Below are 19979 nucleotides of genomic sequence, written 5' to 3'. Positions count from 1 at the left end.
CCGAAGTCGCACCAAGAGATCAGCCCGATTATTTATTAATTTTTTATAAATCAGGGAGATAGTACTGTCGGGGACGTGTCCGTCGAGTATACGGTCCTCGAGAGGCGAAGAAACAGGGACCGTGGTCCCCTCCCCAAAGACCGAGAGTAGGGCGTGCCGAACCTGGGCATAGCGGAAGAACTCCCTTTCACTAAGCTCGTACTCGCTCTGAAGCACCGCGAAGGATTTAACCGCGCCTTTAACCCATAGGTCCCCCACTCTGCTAATGCCGATCGCATCCCAGTGCTCAAAGCCTTTCGTTGTCCAGAGGCTTCCCAAGCGCTCTGAGGCGAATAAAGGAGTAGCACACGTTAAACGCTCACTCCAGCCCACAGCTACATTCGCCGCCTTCCACACACGTACCGCAATCCTAGTAGGGCCCGTGAGGGTCCTTCCGACAGATCGAGAGTAAAGCGCTCTGTTATAGTTACCGCCGGGAAGCAGGAATTTATCCATCTCATATGCCGGGTTCGAACCAGGAGCGTACGTAGCATGGTTAATGGCAGCCAGCTGGGAGGCCCAATAGTACCTTCTAATGTCAGGAAGCGCGATGCCCCCGTCATACCAGGGAAGAGTCAGCTTTGCCAAAGCGATGCGCGCACGACCGTCCCAAACCAGTCTCCTCTGCAAACTCTCCACTTCCCTAAAGTAGGCCGCCGGAATGATATCGAAGGAGTTCTGGAGTGCGTAAAGAAATCTGGGAAGGGACATCATTTTAAACAGTGCTGCGCGACCAAGTGGAGACAAGGGCAACTTACACCACCGAGCCGTATCCACCCTCAAACGCCGGAGGGGAGACAGGAGATTCTGCTCGTAGCGGGCCGCCGGATCCAACGAAACGTACACCCCCAAGTATTTAAAGCCGGATTGAGATGTTTGGATCGGAAGCCGAGGCGGCAAGAGAGGAAGGCCAACGGAGATAGGATACACGCAAGATTTGGACCAGTTAATTATCAAACCCGAATTTCTCCCGAAGGAAGTAAGAACATCAAAAAGCACACTGAGCGACTTCCGCGGCGAGGTGAGGTACAAAAGAATGTCATCCGCGTACAACGAGACCCGATCCTCGAAGCCCGGGGCCCACCGGATCCCTCTGATCGAAGGCTCCCAGCGGAGCCAGGCAGCGAGCGGCTCCAAGGCGAGAGCAAAGAGCAGAGGGGACAATGGGCACCCCTGCCTAGTACCCCTCCCGAGAGCGAAGGGCCGAGAAACCCGCCCATTGACAACAACCTGAGCCATTGGTCCAGCATAGAGGAGCTTAACCCAACTAATAAATCCCTCCCCAAAGCCAAACTTCGCCAAGACGGCCCAAAGGAATGGCCACTCGATGGTATCAAAGGCCAGCGTGGCGTCTAAGGAAACCAATATGGCCGGTTCAGAGAAGGACTCCGCCCTAGCGAGGACGCCATGGAGACGCCGCAAGTTGAGAGCGGTATTACGATGCGGGATAAAGCCGCATTGATCCGGATGTATCAAATCACATATAACTCTCAGCAAGCGATTAGCGAGGACCTTGGCAAGGATTTTCGGTTCGGCATTTAGTAGGGAAATAGGCCTATATGAGGCACAGCGATCTCGTGGCTTACCGTCCTTGGGAATCACAACTATGGTAGCCAGACGCTGGTCGTCGGGAAGGGAACCCCGCTCGAGCGACTCCAGAAACATACGACGGAGGAAGGGCGCGATTTTATCCGGGCGTAGTTTATACAGTTCAATCGGCAGTCCGTTGGGGCCCATAGCCTTGCCCGAGCGAAGGGAACGAATCGCGGTAGCGATCTCGTCGACAGACAGGGAGGCCTCCATCTGCTCACGATCCTCGACGGATAAGCCGGGCAAGGCAATATCCCGCAGCAAGAGACGAGAGTCATCCTCATCTCTATCAGACACCGGGGAGTACACCGCCCGGAGGTTGTCAGCAAAACACTCCACAATCTCACCAGGGTCAGTCACACACACTCCATCCGAAACCCGAAGCTCCGGAACCACACGATTCACTCTCTCCTTCTTATCCAACCAAGCAATCAGTTTACCCGCCTTGTCCCCGGCATCATACAACCTACCCTGCTGCTCCCTATACATGGTCTTGGCAGCGTCAGTAACAAGAGACTTATATTCAAACTGCTTCAAGCTGAGAGCGTGAAGCCCGTCCTGAGTGACACCCGTCTCCAAAGCTGCCTCCAGCCCCGATATTTCAGTCTCCAGCTTCACCACCGCCTCATTCTTAACCCTCTTAGCCTCCACTATCTGGGATAGGGCATGCCCGCGGAGCACTGCGTGGAAGGCTTCCCACAGGGACACTGAGGACAACACCGACCCCTCATTCTCGAGAAAATACCGATCAATCGACTTAACAAGGCTATCACGAATTTTGGGGTATCGCAAGTACCAAGGGTTAATAGGGGCGATCCGCCCAGCGGACCGCGTCCCGGTGTCAAAAAGCAACCACAGTGGGGAATGGTCAGAGATACCCCGGGCGAGGTACTTAACCTCTCGAATCCGGGCAGTCTGGGCCGCGGGCATAAGAAAATAATCCAATCTGGAGAGACTCCCATGGGCCCCAGAGTGAAATGTGTACTGACACTGTGTCGGATGCATTAACCTCCAACAATCCACCAGACCGAGGGTATCCAAGAGCCCGCCGAGCCACGCCTGGGCAGCAGGGAGGGCCCTGGGCGGGTGGCGATCCAGATCTCCCGAAACAACCGAATTAAAATCCCCACCCAAAAGCAAAAGACTGTCAGGAAGCTCAAGCAGCATACGACCCAAGTCTGAGAAAGTGGAGTTCTGGAGGCCCGGGGGAACATAAACCGAAACCAAGGAAAGGGACTGTCCCTCCCACCTCCCAGTCAGGGCCGCATAGCGCCCTCTATCGTCTAGGACAACCCTGGTGATCTCTAGCGGAAGTGAAGATCGTAGGAGAATGCCCACCCCTCTAGAGCCGGTGGTGAAACCGGAATGGGCCACGAGTCGGTAGCCCCCCCTGTTCATGGCATGACAAACATTACCAACCAAATGCGTCTCCTGTAAGAATACCACATCAGGAGTCAAACGACGCAAATATTGCAGCACAACACCCCGTTTGATACGATCCCCCAATCCATTGACGTTCCAAGACATCAATCTCAACCCGTCCCCCCCATCCCCTCCAGTAGATCAAGGGTCCCCCAGCAAATAGCGCGACACCTGAGACTGAAACAGAGCCAATACCTCGCCTTGAAAACAAAAAACACAAAGCCAAACAACCCCTCCCACCCACCAACCCCCCCCCCGAATTCAACTCCCCCCACCCTGCACCCCTGCGGTCCAAAAAACCACCTCAACTTGCAGTGTGCCTGTCGCCCTACAAACCCCATTCTACGAAAAGACCCCGGAGGAGGAAAGGGACCCGTCCCTGCCCGCCCCCAACACAGATCATAATGAAACAAAATGTACAAAAGAAGTAGAACCCAGCCGAACCAAACAAAATGTCAAAGTCAAGGACCAAAAGTCACTCCAAAAGAGGCCCGCCACCCTCGGCACCACCAGAAGGCCCAGGCCGGTCACCCCGGTCCGGTAGAGAATCCAGCCAGTCACTCACAGTCGCAGGACAGTCAAAAAAGGTAGTCCGGTCTTCGTATTCCACTCGGAGCCTGGCAGGAAAAAGCATAGAGTACTTAAGACCCAGGTCCCGGAGACGGCGCTTCACCCCCTGGAAGCCCATCCGCTGCTTCTGGACAAGTTGGGTGAAGTCCGGGAAAAAGTTAGCGGATGAGTTCTCATATCGGACCGGGCCATGTACCCGTGAGGCCTGCAGAATCGCATCTCGGTCTCTGTAGTGAAAAAGTTTTGCAACAATAGGCCTCGGGGGAGCCCCCGGTCGCGGCCGACCGCCCGGGACTCGATGGGCCCGCTCCACGGCAAAGAACTTACTCAGGCCAGTGGGGGAAAGCTGGTTGAGGATGAGATCCTCAACCATAAGATCAACCGGGCGATTGTCGGAGGTCTCTGGAACACCTATGACGCGGATGTTATTGCGTCGAGCCCGTCCCTCGAAGTCCTCCAGCCGCCGGGCCATCAGGTCGTTGGCCGACTTGAGGTCGCCAAGAGCAGTCTGCAGGTCCGACACATCTGTACCAAGGGTGGACGTCCGCAAATCCAGCGATTGAACCCTCTCATTGGTCTTAGAGAGATCCGCCCGAATTAGCGTAACATCAATGGCCACCGTGTCGATTTTACGGGCCAAGGCCTCGTACTGCTTAGCGATGGTCTCCTTGATGCCATTAATGGCGCCCATGATGTCCTGCAATGACAAATCCGGAGGGACGGACGGAACACCACCAGCGTCATCCGGGAGAACACTGGCCGTCCCAGGGGACCCTTTACCTTGAGTGTAGCGGTCCACCGTACACCACTTCCCTCCTGAGGCACAGCCGGGAGAGGAAAAACGCTGCTCAATTGCCGATTTTGCACACTTGGAAACTGTTTTTAAATTGCTTTTAAAAATACTTGTATTTTACTTGCCTTCCTTAGAGCGGAGCTAGCGCTCAGAGGGAGTGTCTGACAGAGCCCTCCTCAGCCGCCATCGGCCACGAGGAAACGAGGGACACGCCCACATTGTAGCCACGCCCACTTGCCTTATATAGCGCGCTGAATCTCTAGCTCGCTGTACACCACTTCCCTCCTGAGGCACAGCCGGGAGAGGAAAAACGCTGCTAAATTGCCGATTTTGCACACTTGGAAACTGTTTTTAAATTGCTTTTAAAAATACTTGTATTTTACTTGCCTTCCTTAGAGCGGAGCTAGCGCTCAGAGGGAGTGTCTGACAGAGCCCTCCTCAGCCGCCATCGGCCACGAGGAAACGAGGGACACGCCCCCCTACCCTTCCTATAATTATGTGCATGCACAGGAAGCGCAGCGGACGAGCGCAGCGGGCGCGACGAATGCGCGCCGAAGGCGCGCATAAGGCAAGCTCGTCTGCGCTCGTCCGCGCCGAGTCCGGGCCAAGGGCTAGTTCCCCTGCCCCCCGAACAACCGACCGCTTATGTTACAGTGCGGACCTCCTTCACAGCCTGAGGGCCTCCACGGTCAATTATAGTTGTCACAAATACTCTGCAGATACTCTACCCCAACTTTGTCCAGAGTGTCACAAGCTCCTTAAGCCTACCACCACTCCCAAACTGCTCCACCATTTTCGGATGTTCTTGCTGAACTGCCGTTCCCTACCTAAACACACAGCTGAAATAATGCTGTTAATAGAAGAACTCTCCCCCGACATTCTGTTTTTGACAGAAACCTGGCTCTCCCCGGCAGCCGATCCAGCCATAATAGCTGCGCTCCCCGCAGGCTTTCAAATCCTGCGCCAGGACCGGTTAAAAGGGAGGGGAGGAGGCCTAGCTATAATACATAAAGAGCAGTTCAACTGCAGAGTGGTCACCGAAACCATTCTAGACTGTGAAAGCCTCACCTTCAAAATTGAACTGTCCCCCAATCAGTGCCTTTCAGGCACTTTGATCTACCGACCTCCAGGGCCCCCGAGGCAGTTCCACGTTAGCCTACCCACTTATGTATCCGAACGTATTAACACTTCATCCAACTTTATCCTGCTGGGTGATTTTAATTTTCACTTTGACTCGCCCTCTGACCTTACCGCCTCGACTCTAACAGGCGACCTAGCAGCCTTGCTGCTCCCACAACGAGTCACCCTGCCCACACACGAAAAAGGCCATCTGCTCGACCCAGTTTTTAGCAACTGCCCCAACCTCCTAACTTGTCCTCCCATACCCCTACCCTGGACGGACCATTTTCTGATCCCCATCAATTGGACCATTTTCAAACCCCCCGAACCTATCCCCACTACAAGACTCAAGAGAGCCTGGACCCATCTTATGATTGATAATTGGACCAATGCACTCACAGAGACCCAACCCTTGGTCACGGATACCCCTGAGCCAGCTTATCAGGCCTACGTCAATTGGATCTCCCAATCTCTTGACATTGCCCTTCCGAAAAAGGTAATCACTCTTAAACGCCTCCACAAAACTGCCCCGTGGTACACGGAGAATCTGAGAAACCAAAAACGATGCTGTAGGAAACTCGAAAGACGCTGGCGAACCGATTATTCATCGGTACATAAAATTCTCTACCGAGAAGCTATCAGCAACTACAAAAGCCAGATAAAGGAAGCCCAGGCCTCCTACTTCTCGGAAAAAATTGTCCTTGCAAAATCCAAACCGAAGGAAATTTTTAAAATCATTAAACAACTAACCAAACCCCCGCCCAGCCTACCAGTGGACAAACCCACTTCTCACTGCAACAAAGTTGCCGAATTTTTCCATCAGAAAATTAGCTCAATCCACTCGGCTTTCCCCCCGATCAACCCACCTCCGTTCATTACACATTCACACCCCGTTGAACCCGTTTTCAATCCTCAATCACCCACGCTGTCCCATTTTCCCCCACTGGAACTTGTCTTGCTGGAGTCTCTAGCACGTAAAGTCAAATCCGGTTCTCCTAATGACCCTGCCCCCCCAGAGATAATTATGGCCGCTGCACAAACCACTCTACCTATACTAAGGGACGTCCTAAACACCTCCATCTTCACGGGCATAGTTCCCACAGTCTGGAAGCAGGCCATGGTGAAGGCCCTGCTGAAAAAGCCCAGCCTGGATCCCACAGATATGAGCAACTACCGCCCAATATCCCTGCTCCCCTGGGCGAGCAAGGTCCTGGAGAAATACATAAACCTCCAGCGTACCAACTTTTTAGAAACCCATCTGCTCCTGGATCCCACCCAAACCGGATTTAGACCTAAACATGGGACCGAGACCGCCCTCCTCATGGTCACCGAGGAGGCCAGGAAAATCTTAGATCAGGGAGGATCAGTGGCAGTGATCCTCCTTGATCTTAGTGCGGCCTTCGATACGGTCAGCCATGTCACCCTGCTGGACCGTATGGCACAGGTCGGGATTAAGGGCAAAGCGTGGACCTGGTTCCGGTCCTTCCTGGAAGATAGATCTTTCCAAGTGTTTGATGGTGATTCAGTCTCCACCAGCATCTCCCTGAATTGCGGCGTCCCCCAAGGTTCCTCTCTGAGCCCGGCACTTTTTAACCTGTACATGAGACCACTAGCTGATGTCGTCCGTCCGTTTGGGATTAAGATCATCTCCTACGCGGACGACACGCAGCTGGTGGTCTCCCTGACACAGGAGACCAATCTCCCTGTACAGAGCGGCCTCAGAGAGTGCCTAGAGGAGGTAAAATCCTGGATGTCCCAATCATCCTTAAAATTAAACGGAGATAAGACCGAGCTCATGGTTCTCGGCAACTCGGTGGGCCTCCCGCCCACCCTTTGGCCACCCAGTATGGGCCCCATACCTATTCCCAAAAACAGCATAAAAAGTCTGGGAATATGGATGGACAACTCTCTCTCCTTTGGCGTACAAGCCACCAAACTCTCGGCTACATGCTTCGGCATCATGAAGATGCTTAGGAAAATTTTCCCCCTCCTTCCCATGGAAGCCAAGCAAGCAGCGGTACAAGGCCTGATTCAATCTCGTCTCGATTTTAATAATGTCCTTTACCTCGGAGCCCCGGAATCCACATTGAGGAGGCTACAGATTGTACAGAATTGCGCCGCACGTCTGCTACTTGACATCCCTCGCAGACAGTCAGTAAGGTCTGGGTTGGTCTCTCTTCACTGGCTACCAGTACGCCAAAGGGTCTTGTTCAAAGCCATGTGCATATCCCACCAGTCCTTCTGGAACTCTGGCCCCATGATCACACAGGAACTAATCCTTCACTATAGGCCCAATAAGAACCTAAGATCCAACCAGTCCTTTTTGGCAGTCTCTCCGAGAGTAAGGAGATCCAGATCTGGAGGTAGGTCTTTCGCCTATAACGCGGCGAGGGCCTGGAACTCCCTTCCATTGCACTTAAGATCCAACTCTAATCACACGACTTTCCGCAAACAACTAAAAACCTTCCTATTTCATCCAGTTTAATTTCCCCCTCCCTTTGTTGTGTTTTTTTGCTTTTTTTCTCTCTGGTCGGTTTTGGTGTTTTCAGCGCTTGGACGCCCTCGGGCAACAATTCGCGCTCTACAAATCGACATCCAATCCAATCCAATCCAATCCATGTTAGTCTGGACCGGTCCCCCACGTAGGGATGTCTTGGTCTTACGCCTCTCGGGATCCCCCTTGCCACCCATGTTGAACCACGCTCGCCGAAGGGGACCACCGAGCAAGCGGCGAAGGGGCACAGGCGAAGCAGACACGAGCCGTACCAGAGACCGCAATGTGGCGGTGCGAGAGGATCAAAGTCAATGGGCACACTGGTATCAGGCGGAGGCAAAGGCACCAAGTGAAGGCCGAGTGAAAACCCAGCCGCACAAAGCAACTCCACGGTCCAGCCACTCAGAGATCCAAAAGTGAAACCGAAAGTGATGGGACGGCCGTTGGCACAGCCCCGATGCCGTTGTTGTTCAACTATGCCCCGGCTCCACAGTTCACCTTCGCACCGGGCACAGCCATCAGTTGGGCCTCAAAAGTTCAAACCACCGTAGATCAGGTCTCCCAGGTCCGATTTGGTTTCTGAAAAGAGTTTAGGGTTCAGCCAACGTTCATCTTCCAGAATCCGTCAACCAAGTCAGGATAAAGTCAGGATAAATTCCGAGGAGCAGCGAGGGTCCGGGGAGCCCTGTGCTCACGCGACCATCTTGGATGCGTGCTAGGCTACTCCCTCGAACTTTGGATTCTTGTTAGTGGGCATGGTGAGGGGTGTGGGTGTGGATCGTGGGGGGTGTGTGTGGATGGTTGTGGGTGTGTGGGTGTGGTTGTGCAGGTGTGTGTGTGTGTGAATGTGATGAGGGGGTGTTTGTGAAGGTGGTTGTGTGAAGGTGTGCAAGTGTAAGGTGTGGTGAAGCTTTTAGTATGGTGCTGTAGGTTGTCTGTGGTGTCTGGCAGCAGTGAGTCTGTTGCAAAGGCTCATGGTTTGTGTGTGTGGGCCCTTTTTATTGGTCCATTGGTGGGTGTGGCTGTGTTTGAAGTTTGGGTTGGTGTGTTATAAGGAGTGGTGGTGTTTTGGGCCTCTGTTTGTTTTTGGCAGTTGCAGGTCAGTGAATGTGTTTTTTAGTGTTTGTTGGACATGTTTTGTGGCTTTGTGCCATTCGAATGGTGTATTCTTGTGTTGTTTTGGTTTGTCCTGGTTGTGTACGTGCGTTTTTAGCGTGTGTACGGTGTGTACATGGGCCATTTGGTTGTACGGTGCTGTCCTTGTGTGTGGCTTGGTACGACTCGTACATGCGGTTGTGATGTTGGGGCCTGGGGTGCGCTCCGTACTTAGGAGGTTGTGGTGGGGGTGCGACTCTGACGTACAGGGGTGTACATACACGGGGGTACGACATGTACAGGGGTGGGGGTACGACTCGAACGTACAGGGGTGTACATACACGGGGGTAGGACACGTACAGGGGTGTACATACACGGGGGTAGGATACGTACAGGAGTGGGGGTACGACTCGAACGTACAGGGGTGTACATACACAGGGGTACGACACGTACAGGGGTGTACATACACGGGGGTAGGACACGTACAGGGGTGGGGGTACGACCCGAACGTACAGGGGTGTACATACACGGGGGTACGACACGTACAGGGGTGTACATACACGGGGTAGGACACGTACAGGGGTGGGGGTACGACTCGAACGTACAGGGGTGTACATACACGGGGGTACGACACGTACAGGGGTGTACATACACGGGGGTAGGACACGTACAGGGTGGGGGTACGACTCGAACGTACAGGGCTGTACATACATGGGGGTACGACACGTACAGGGGTGTACATACACGGGGGTAGGACACGTACAGGGGTGGGGGTACGACTCGAACGTACAGGGGTGTACATACACGGGGGTACGACACGTACAGGGGTGTACATACACGGGGGTAGGACACGTACAGGGGTGGGGGTACGACTCGAACGTACAGGGGTGTACATACACGGGGGTACGACACGTACAGGGGTGTACATACACAGGGGTAGGACACGTACAGGGGTGGGGGTATGACTCAAACGTACAGGGGTGTACATACACGGGGGTAGGACACGTACAGGGGTGTACATACACGGGGGTAGGACACGTACAGGGGTGGGGGTACGACTCGAACGTACAGGGGTGTACATACACGGGGTACGACACGTACAGGGGTGTACATACACGGGGGTAGGACACGTACAGGGGTGGGGGTACGACTCGAACGTACAGGGGTGTACATACACGGGGGTAGGACATGTACAGGGGTGTACATACACGGGGGTAGGACACGTACAGGGGTGGGGGTACGACTCGAACGTACAGGGGTGTACATACACGGGGGTACGACACGTACAGGGGTGTACATACACGGGGGTAGGACACGTACAGGGGTGGGGGTACGACTCGAACGTACAGGGGTGTACATACACGGGGGTACGACACGTACAGGGGTGTACATACACGGGGGTAGGACACGTACAGGGGTGGGGGTACGACTCGAACGTACAGGGGTGTACATATACGGGGGTACGACATGTACAGGGGTGGGGGTACGACTCGAACGTACAGGGGTGTACATACACGGGGTTAGGACACGTACAGGGGTGTACATACACGGGGGTAGGATACGTACAGGAGTGGGGGTACGACTCGAACGTACAGGGGTGTACATACACAGGGGTACGACACGTACAGGGGTGTACATACACGGGGGTAGGACACGTACAGGGGTGGGGGTACGACCCGAACGTACAGGGGTGTACATACACGGGGGTACGACACGTACAGGGGTGTACATACACGGGGTAGGACACGTACAGGGGTGGGGGTACGACTCGAACGTACAGGGGTGTACATACACGGGGGTACGACACGTACAGGGGTGTACATACACGGGGGTAGGACACGTACAGGGTGGGGGTACGACTCGAACGTACAGGGCTGTACATACATGGGGGTACGACACGTACAGGGGTGTACATACACGGGGGTAGGACACGTACAGGGGTGGGGGTACGACTCGAACGTACAGGGGTGTACATACACGGGGGTACGACACGTACAGGGGTGTACATACACGGGGGTAGGACACGTACAGGGGTGGGGGTACGACTCGAACGTACAGGGGTGTACATACACGGGGGTACGACACGTACAGGGGTGTACATACACAGGGGTAGGACACGTACAGGGGTGGGGGTACGACTCAAACGTACAGGGGTGTACATACACGGGGGTAGGACACGTACAGGGGTGTACATACACGGGGGTAGGACACGTACAGGGGTGGGGGTACGACTCGAACGTACAGGGGTGTACATACACGGGGTACGACACGTACAGGGGTGTACATACACGGGGGTAGGACACGTACAGGGGTGGGGGTACGACTCGAACGTACAGGGGTGTACATACACGGGGGTAGGACATGTACAGGGGTGTACATACACGGGGGTAGGACACGTACAGGGGTGGGGGTACGACTCGAACGTACAGGGGTGTACATACACGGGGGTACGACACGTACAGGGGTGTACATACACGGGGGTAGGACACGTACAGGGGTGGGGGTACGACTCGAACGTACAGGGGTGTACATACACGGGGGTACGACACGTACAGGGGTGTACATACACGGGGGTAGGACACGTACAGGGGTGGGGGTACGACTCGAACGTACAGGGGTGTACATACACGGGGGTACGACACGTATAGGGGTGTACATACACGGGGGTAGGACACGTACAGGGGTGGGGGTACGACTCGAACGTACAGGGGTGTACATACACGGGGGTACGACACGTACAGGGGTGTACATACACGGGGGTAGGACACGTAGAGGGGTGGGGGTACGACTCGAACGTACAGGGGTGTACATACACGGGGGTAGGACACGTACAGGGGTGGGGGTACGACTCGAACGTACAGGGGTGTACCTACACGGGGGTACGACACGTACAGGGGTGTACATACATGGAGGTAGGACATGTACAGGGGTGGGGGTACGACTCGAACATACAGGGGTGTACATACACGGGGGTAGGACACGTACAGGGGTGTACATACACGGGGGTAGGACACGTACAGGGGTGGGGGTACGACTTGAACGTACAGGGGTGTACATACACGGGGGTAGGACACGTACAGGGGTGGGGGTACGACTCGAACATACAGGGGTGTACATACACGGGGGTACGACACGTACAGGGGTGTACATACACGGGGGTAGGACACGTACAGGGGTGGGGGTACGACTCGAACGTACAGGGGTGTACATACACAGGGGTACGACACGTATAGGGGTGTACATACACGGGGTAGGACACGTACAGGGGTGGGGGTACGACTCGAACTTACAGGGGTGTACATACACGGGGGTATGACACGTACAGGGGTGTACATTCATGGGGGTTGGACACGTACAGGGGTGGGGGTACGACTCGAATGTACAGGGGTGTACATACACGGGGGTAGGACACGTACAGGGGTGGGGGTACGACTCGAACGTACAGGGGTGTACATACACGGGGGTAGGACACGTACAGGGGTGTACATACATGGGGGTAGGACACGTACAGGGGTGGGGGTACGACTCGAACGTACAGGGGTGTACATACACGGGTGGGGGTTCGACAAGTACACGGGTGTACATACAGGGGGGGTGTGTATATTAACGGGGAGTACGACTCGAACGTATAGGTGCTGGGGGAGTGTTGGGCGCGTTTGCGGGCACGTGTCTCCATGGTTGCAATGGGAGTTCGGTGCGGACGGTGTTTTTACCATACGGTTGTGAGATCGGACGCACGGGTTGGATCGTGATTCCTCGGTCGGACTTCACTTTTCACATTTGTACGGTAAATCGTCCGAGGACGTGTCGGACACATTTTCCGACCCGAGGACGTGTGGGGAAATATTCCGAATGCGGTTCGTATGGACTTTTTACCATGCGAATCGTGATTGCCAGTTTGTACGGCACTTGTACGATTCGTACGGTAAAAAGACCGGATACGAGTCGTACGGGGAATTTTTTTACCGGATCGTAATTGCCACCCTAATGAGACATCAGTCTGAATTGTAGTATTTTTACCATACCAGAGTCTGCTCCGTATGGCTCGGTCATTTCGAATGCTGTCGGGTTTCGATTAGGATACTCCTAATGCCTAACTCGCATCATAATCGATTGGTCAGAAACCTTTCCGATTCAGTCAGTAAAACACGTTCCCGATCCAATTCAGACAGAGCAAAGGCCATTAGGAGGACTTCCAAAATGCATCATACTCGGGCCCAAAGTGTCTTTACTCCTTGTGCAGAGCGTATGTGTGATATTCTAAAGAATTAAACGTGTTTGAGTTACCACTGCACCACTGACCTGTTTTCTAAAGGACTGTTAGTATATTAGAAAGCACAGGGACCGCACCAACGTTGCATTGAGTGGGGTTGTGTGGGGCTACAACAACCTGTACTTTCAGACTCAATCATTGAACTAATTTTGGGCATCCGTGGGTGAGAAGGTCAAAACTTGTAGAATTAAACCACGTAACAGCTTACATATGGGTGAGTTATTACTATTTAAAATGTGGGACTGGCCTGTCAAAAGGGGATATTTTGATAAGTTGAATTTGTTGTCTAAACCTGCATAGCCAGGTTACTGGTGGCAAGCCTGTAGTCATGTTTTTCATTGGCACTTTAGTGGTGGCACAATATGTGCTGCAGTCCACCAGTGGCATTTACCTTACAGGCCCTGGGTACATTTTGTACCATATACTTAGGACTTTTGGTTGAGATAAATGTGCCAATTAGGAGTATAACCAATCTCTACATGTTTTTGGGGCAACACTGATGCACTGGGGCCTAATTAGTAGAGTCCCAGTGCAGAGAGGCAACAAAACTGCAGCATGATTCCTAAAAATATGGGTGATCGAGGTAAAAAGTTATATTTACCTCCATATGAAAGGTGAGGAGCAACCTAGCCATTCCCTTCGCACTTTTTGTCATTTAAGTGGAAAAACCTGAAAAGTCCATCTGCATTGGCATGGGCAGTCCCAGGTCTATGCTCCAATGCAAAGTCCATACCCTGTAGGGAGGATATGCAGACATAATATCGAGTTTTTATTATCGACCTACAGTAATATCAAGTTTTTAATATCGTACAGACAGAATATCAATGTCAAGAATATCGGTGACCAGAATATCAACCGTAGGGTAAGTAATATTGTTTTTTTTATATCGAAGTAATATCGAAGTAGGTAATATCGAAGTAAGTAATATCATTAGCAAAAATATTGTTGTTAATAATATCGATATTTATGTTAGTGTTATGTATGTTAGTATGTATTTTATATGTATGTGTTTAACATTTTTTGTAATGTTTTTTAATTATGTTTAAATATATGTATTAAATGTTTAGAAATTAGTACATTTTTTTAAAGTACATTTTGCATTTTAGTGTCAGAGCGGGTTGTGGGCTTATAGGGGAATAGGGTGGGAAGTAATTTAATTATAATTAAGTAATTAATAGTTTTTATTTATTGTTATTAATTATTCATTCATAGTTAATTAATTATTAATTGTTAATGTTTATTAATTGGTTAATTTATAATTATATTACTTATAATTAATTTATTATTGTTTTTTATTTATTGTTATTGTTAATTGATTTATTGTTGATTAATTATTAATTGTTAATTCAGTTTTATTAATTGATATTTAAATTAAATGTGTTATTTTTTATGTGTAGCGGGTTGTTGGTTTATAGGGGAATAGGGTGGGAAGTAATTTAATTATAATTAAGTAATTAATAATTTTTATTTATTGTTATTAATTATTAATTCATTGTTAATTAATTATTAATTGGTAATTAATGTTTATTAATTGATTAATTTATAATTATATTACTTATAATTAATGTATTATTGTTTTTTATTTATTGTTATTGTTAATTGATTTATTGTTGATTTATTATTAATTGTTAATTCATTTTTATTAATTGATATTTAAATTAAATATTTTGTGTACTGGGTTGTGGGTTTATAGGGGAATAGGGTGGGAAGTAATTTATTATAATTAAGTAAATTTTAATTTTTATTAATTGGTATTGATTATCAATTTATTGTTAGTTAATTTTTCATTGGTAATTAATTGTTATTAATTGATTAATTGATAATTAGTCAGTCAGTCAAATTCACTTTATTCGGTTAATTAAAACCATAAAAGCATACTACAGAAAACACAGTAAAAATATTTACAAGAATATTACAAAATCACATTCATCACAGAATACCAATGGCAAAATCGAATTCATCAATATACACATTAAAAAAAAAAATCATGAGATTTCTAAAAGCGATGCTGATTATTAACAATTCTTCCTTTTCTCCTTAATCTGACAGCTGCGGTTAAAAAGCTAGCTATGTTAAAAATTTCCCAAACGTTGTTCAACATTTATAGATATATAAAAGCCGGTCTAGCCTGGGTAAAGCCTTTGCCTTTTAAAATGGGTAATATAAACTGGTTTCGGGTGTGCAAGAAGTGGTCACAAAATAATACAAAGTGCATTGAGTACTGAATGGAAAAATAATCGTAAGTACATACTTTCAAATCCTCCAGATTTTTCCATCTCATAGGTTCAGCAAGGAGCAAATGTAATTGATTTAATCTGAATCCCACCAGAAGAAAATGATGATGCAGATTTGTCACTATAATTAAATATGGCTCAATCGTCTGTGATGTACATAACAACTTGTGTACCCGCAAAAGAGGTTTCCTTAATTCCATGGACTCTCTATCGATTTGTGATATCTGTACGTACGTGCTTTTAACCCAGAGCATGTCCGCCTTTAGGAGTGTCTCCGGGGAGCTAAATAGTTCAGGTCTCCCCAAAAAAGAAGCGATCCTTTTTACATAATTTAACCACGGGATACTACTAGCTAAATCCAGAGTTAAACAATTGCGAATGATTTCGCGGTTGATCTCAAGCTCCGGGTTTGTCCAAATACCTATCCATTTAAGAAGAGGAGCCATTCCTATAACGTCTGATATAAAGCCTGTACCCATTTCTTGGTGTATGATATAGGTAGATTTCGAGGGTGACACGGATAGCAAATTTCTTAGAAATTTATTTTCCACTATTTGGACATCCCCGGCATCCCTGTATCCCCAGAGATCAGAACCATAACTAGCAATATCGAGGCATTTAGTCCTGTAGATATTTAACATAGCATGTATAGGTTTCGATCCCAATCTGCGGGCAAAATCTAGGACTGCAATAGTTGATCTGGCCATTACGTTTCTTTTGGCTTTCATTTGTGGGATCCATGTGCCTCTTTCATCAAATAACACTCCTAAATATGAAAACTACACCACCCATGTTAGTTCATTCCTCTCACAATAATGGGTCTTACATTTCTTCGGCTTAACCCCCATGATCATAATGTGGGACTTAGAGAAATTAACATCTAAGTCCAAAGACTTCATAAAAGTGGCAAAGGTTGTTAAAAGATGCTGTAGGCCGTTCGCCATTATGGCTGATAAAGCAGTGTCATCCGCATATAGGAGAGCCGGAATTAATCGCTCTCCTATACGGGGAATGTCCAAGCTAGCATCCACTAAAACTGATTCAAGGTTATTAATATACAGGTTGAATAAAAGTGGGGCTAAAATGCAACCCTGTCTCACTCCTTTAATAATACGGATGCTATGTGTTGGGTTGCCTTTTTGGACAAATCTCACTGTGGCTCTAAGATCTTGATGCAGTTCCACCAAAAAGTTTACAATATTTTCATCCAATCCTAGCTTCAGTAGCAGATGCCATAACATGGATCTATTAACATGGTCGAAAGCCGATGAAAGGTCCATACAAGCCAAATGGCGAGAGCCCTTCGCGATCGTGTATTTCCCAGATAATAGAAGCAAATTTAGACACTGGTCCTTAGTACCTCTCCCTTTCCTAAATCCATACTGAAGATTTGAGAGCATGTTCGCATCATTCAGCCACTCTGTAAGTTTGACCGAAACCACTCTGCCTAAAACCTTCACGGCTGAGTCTATCAAAGAAATTGGCCTATAGCAACGCGGGTTACTTCTATTCCCCTTTTTAAAAACCGGTACTATTACTGATTGTGACCAGGATTGTGGTATGCCAACTTCACAGGCTTTATTAAAAACATTGGCTAGCAATTTAGATCAGAGGGGTATATTGGTTATATAAAGGTCGACAGGAACCCCGTCCGGGCCGGGGGCTTTGTTTCTTGACATTTGGGCTATGGCCACCGCCATTTCCTCATCCGTAAAAGTTAAGGAATATTTCTTGCCCACATATGTGGGACTTATGGGTTCGATGTCACCCTGGTCCCCATATATGACCTTAAAATGATTGAACCAATCCTCTTCAGGAATGTTGCACTCCAGTAAACTGCCCTTATTATCAGAAAAGAATGGTCTGTTTCCAACATTCCCGAACTTGGCGCTCTGTTCTTTCTCACGTCAGTTGACATTAGTTCATTAAAAGCATCATTTTTAATCTCCGACTTTCGGGTATTTGTTGTCAATTTATACTCTTTCCTGCAGGCAGCAATCAGAATCTTATCTTGTGGTCTGTTTTTTAGAGCAGCCATTAATTTTTGATGTGCCACTGAATTGATAATTAAATTAATTGTGTTATTTTTTATGTGTAGAGGGTTGTGCGTGTGTAGGGAAATCGGTTGGGAAATCATTTAAAGTTATTTAAGTAAATAATAATTTAATTTTATTAGTATTTATTATTAATTTTTTTATTAATGAATTATTAATATTGTATTTATTTTTCAAAAATGAGTTAATTAATACGTATGTTAATTTAACCCCTATGCTACTGGAGTGGGAATAGTAATTTTTACCCCTACGCTATCCACCACTTTCCCTACTGTTGCACTCACTGGAGTGGGAATAGTACGTTTTTACCCGTACGCTATCCAACACTTTCCCTACTGTTGCTCTCACTGGAGTGGGAATTGTAATTTTTACCTCTATGCTATCCAACACTTTCCCTACTGTTGCACTCACTGGGGTGGGAATAGTAATTTTTACCCCTATGCTATCCAACGTTTTTCCTACTGTTGCACTGTTTGGAGTTAGAATAGTAATTGTATTCCCTCCGCTATATAATATTTTTTTAAATGTTTTAGTTAATGTAGTGTATAATTAATTTTAAAAATATTTATTAAAAATAATTGTACTTTTAAAAATTTGTTATATATATTTATTTAATGTTTATTTATATTATTGTTTTATGTGTATAGATGTATTTGCAATTTATAAGATATTTTTTAACAGTATGGTGCCGATTCCGAACCGTAAAAAAAAAATTGCGTACGACTTGTATCCGTATATTTTTACGTACGATTCGTACAAGTGCCCTACAACCGGCGAAGTACGATTCGTACGTTAAAAATACATACGAATAGCGTTGGGAAAAGTGTACGAGAGGGAGCCGGACATTTTTACATGCAAATTGTAAAACAGAAGTCCGAGCGCGCAAGTACGATCCGTACCGCCCGTCCGAATACACAACCGCATGTAAAAGGTCCCGTACGGAGCGAACGCTGTAGCACACATCTACACGGGTAAACTTGTGCCCGGATGCGAGTCGTACAGCCCCCCCTCCCCCCGCATATGTCAGCACCGTACCCCCGTATGTCAGCACCGCCCCCCCTCCACACCGTACCCCATGACTGTACCCCAGCCCCGCACCTGTACGTGCCGCACACCAGGCCCGTCTCCCAGGCCCGCACCTGTACGCACCATACCCCAGGCCCGTACCCCAGCCCCCCACCTGTATGGGCCGCACCCCAGGCGCGTACCCCAGCCCCGTACCTGTACACACCGTACCCCAGGACCATACCCCAGCCCCGCACCTGTACGCGCCGCACCCCAGGCCCGTCTCCCAGCCCCGTACCTGTACCCACAGTACCCCAGGCCTGTACCCCAGCCCCCCACCTGTATGCGCCTCACCCCAGGCCCGTATCCCAGCCCCGTACCTGTACACACCGTACCCCAGGTCCGTAGTGCCTGTATGCGCCGCACCCCAGGCCCGTACCCCAGCCCGTACCTGTATGCACCGTACCCCAACACCGTACCCCAGCCCCCCACCTGTACGCGCCGCACCCCAGGCCCGTACCCCAGCCCCGTACCTGTACACACTGTATACCAACACCATACCCCAGCCCCGCACCTGTACACGCCGCACCCCAGGCCCATCTCCCAGCCCCTTACCTGTACGCACCATACCCCAGGCCCGTACCCCAGCCCCCCACCTGTGCGCGTCGCACCCCAGGCCCATCTCCCAGCCCCGTACCTGTACGTACCATACCCAGGCCCGTACCTCAGCCCCCCACCTGTACGTGCCGCACCCCAGGCCCGTCTCCCAGCCCCGTACCTTTACGCACCGTACACCAGGACCGTAGTGCCTGTACGCACCTCACCCCAGGCCCGTACCCCAGCCCCCCACCTGTAGGCGCCGCACCCCAGGCCTGTATCCCAGCCCCCCACCTGTACGAGCCGCACCCCAGGCCCGTACCCCAGCCCCCCACCTGTAGGCACCGCACCCTAGGCCCGTATCCCAGCCCCGTACCAGTACACACCGTACCCCAGGACCTTAGTGCCTGTACGTGCCGCACCCCAGGCCCGTTCCCCAGCCCCCCACCTGTGCGCGCCACACCCCAGGCCTGTATCCCAGCCCCGTACCTGTACGCACCGTACCCCAGGACCGTAGTGCCTGTACGCGCCGCACCCCAGGCCCGTCTCCCAGCCCCGTACCTGTACGCACCGTACCCCAGGCCCGTACCCCAGCCCCCCACCTGTACGCGCTGCACCCCAGGCCTGTATCCCAGCCCCCCACCTGTACGCGCCGCACCCCAGGCCCGTACCCCAGCCCCCCACCTGTAGGCAC

Source organism: Triturus cristatus, chromosome 6 (genome assembly GCF_964204655.1).
Source record: "Triturus cristatus chromosome 6, aTriCri1.1, whole genome shotgun sequence".
NCBI lineage: Eukaryota > Metazoa > Chordata > Amphibia > Caudata > Salamandridae > Triturus > Triturus cristatus.
This window is presented reverse-complemented; position numbering follows the sequence as displayed.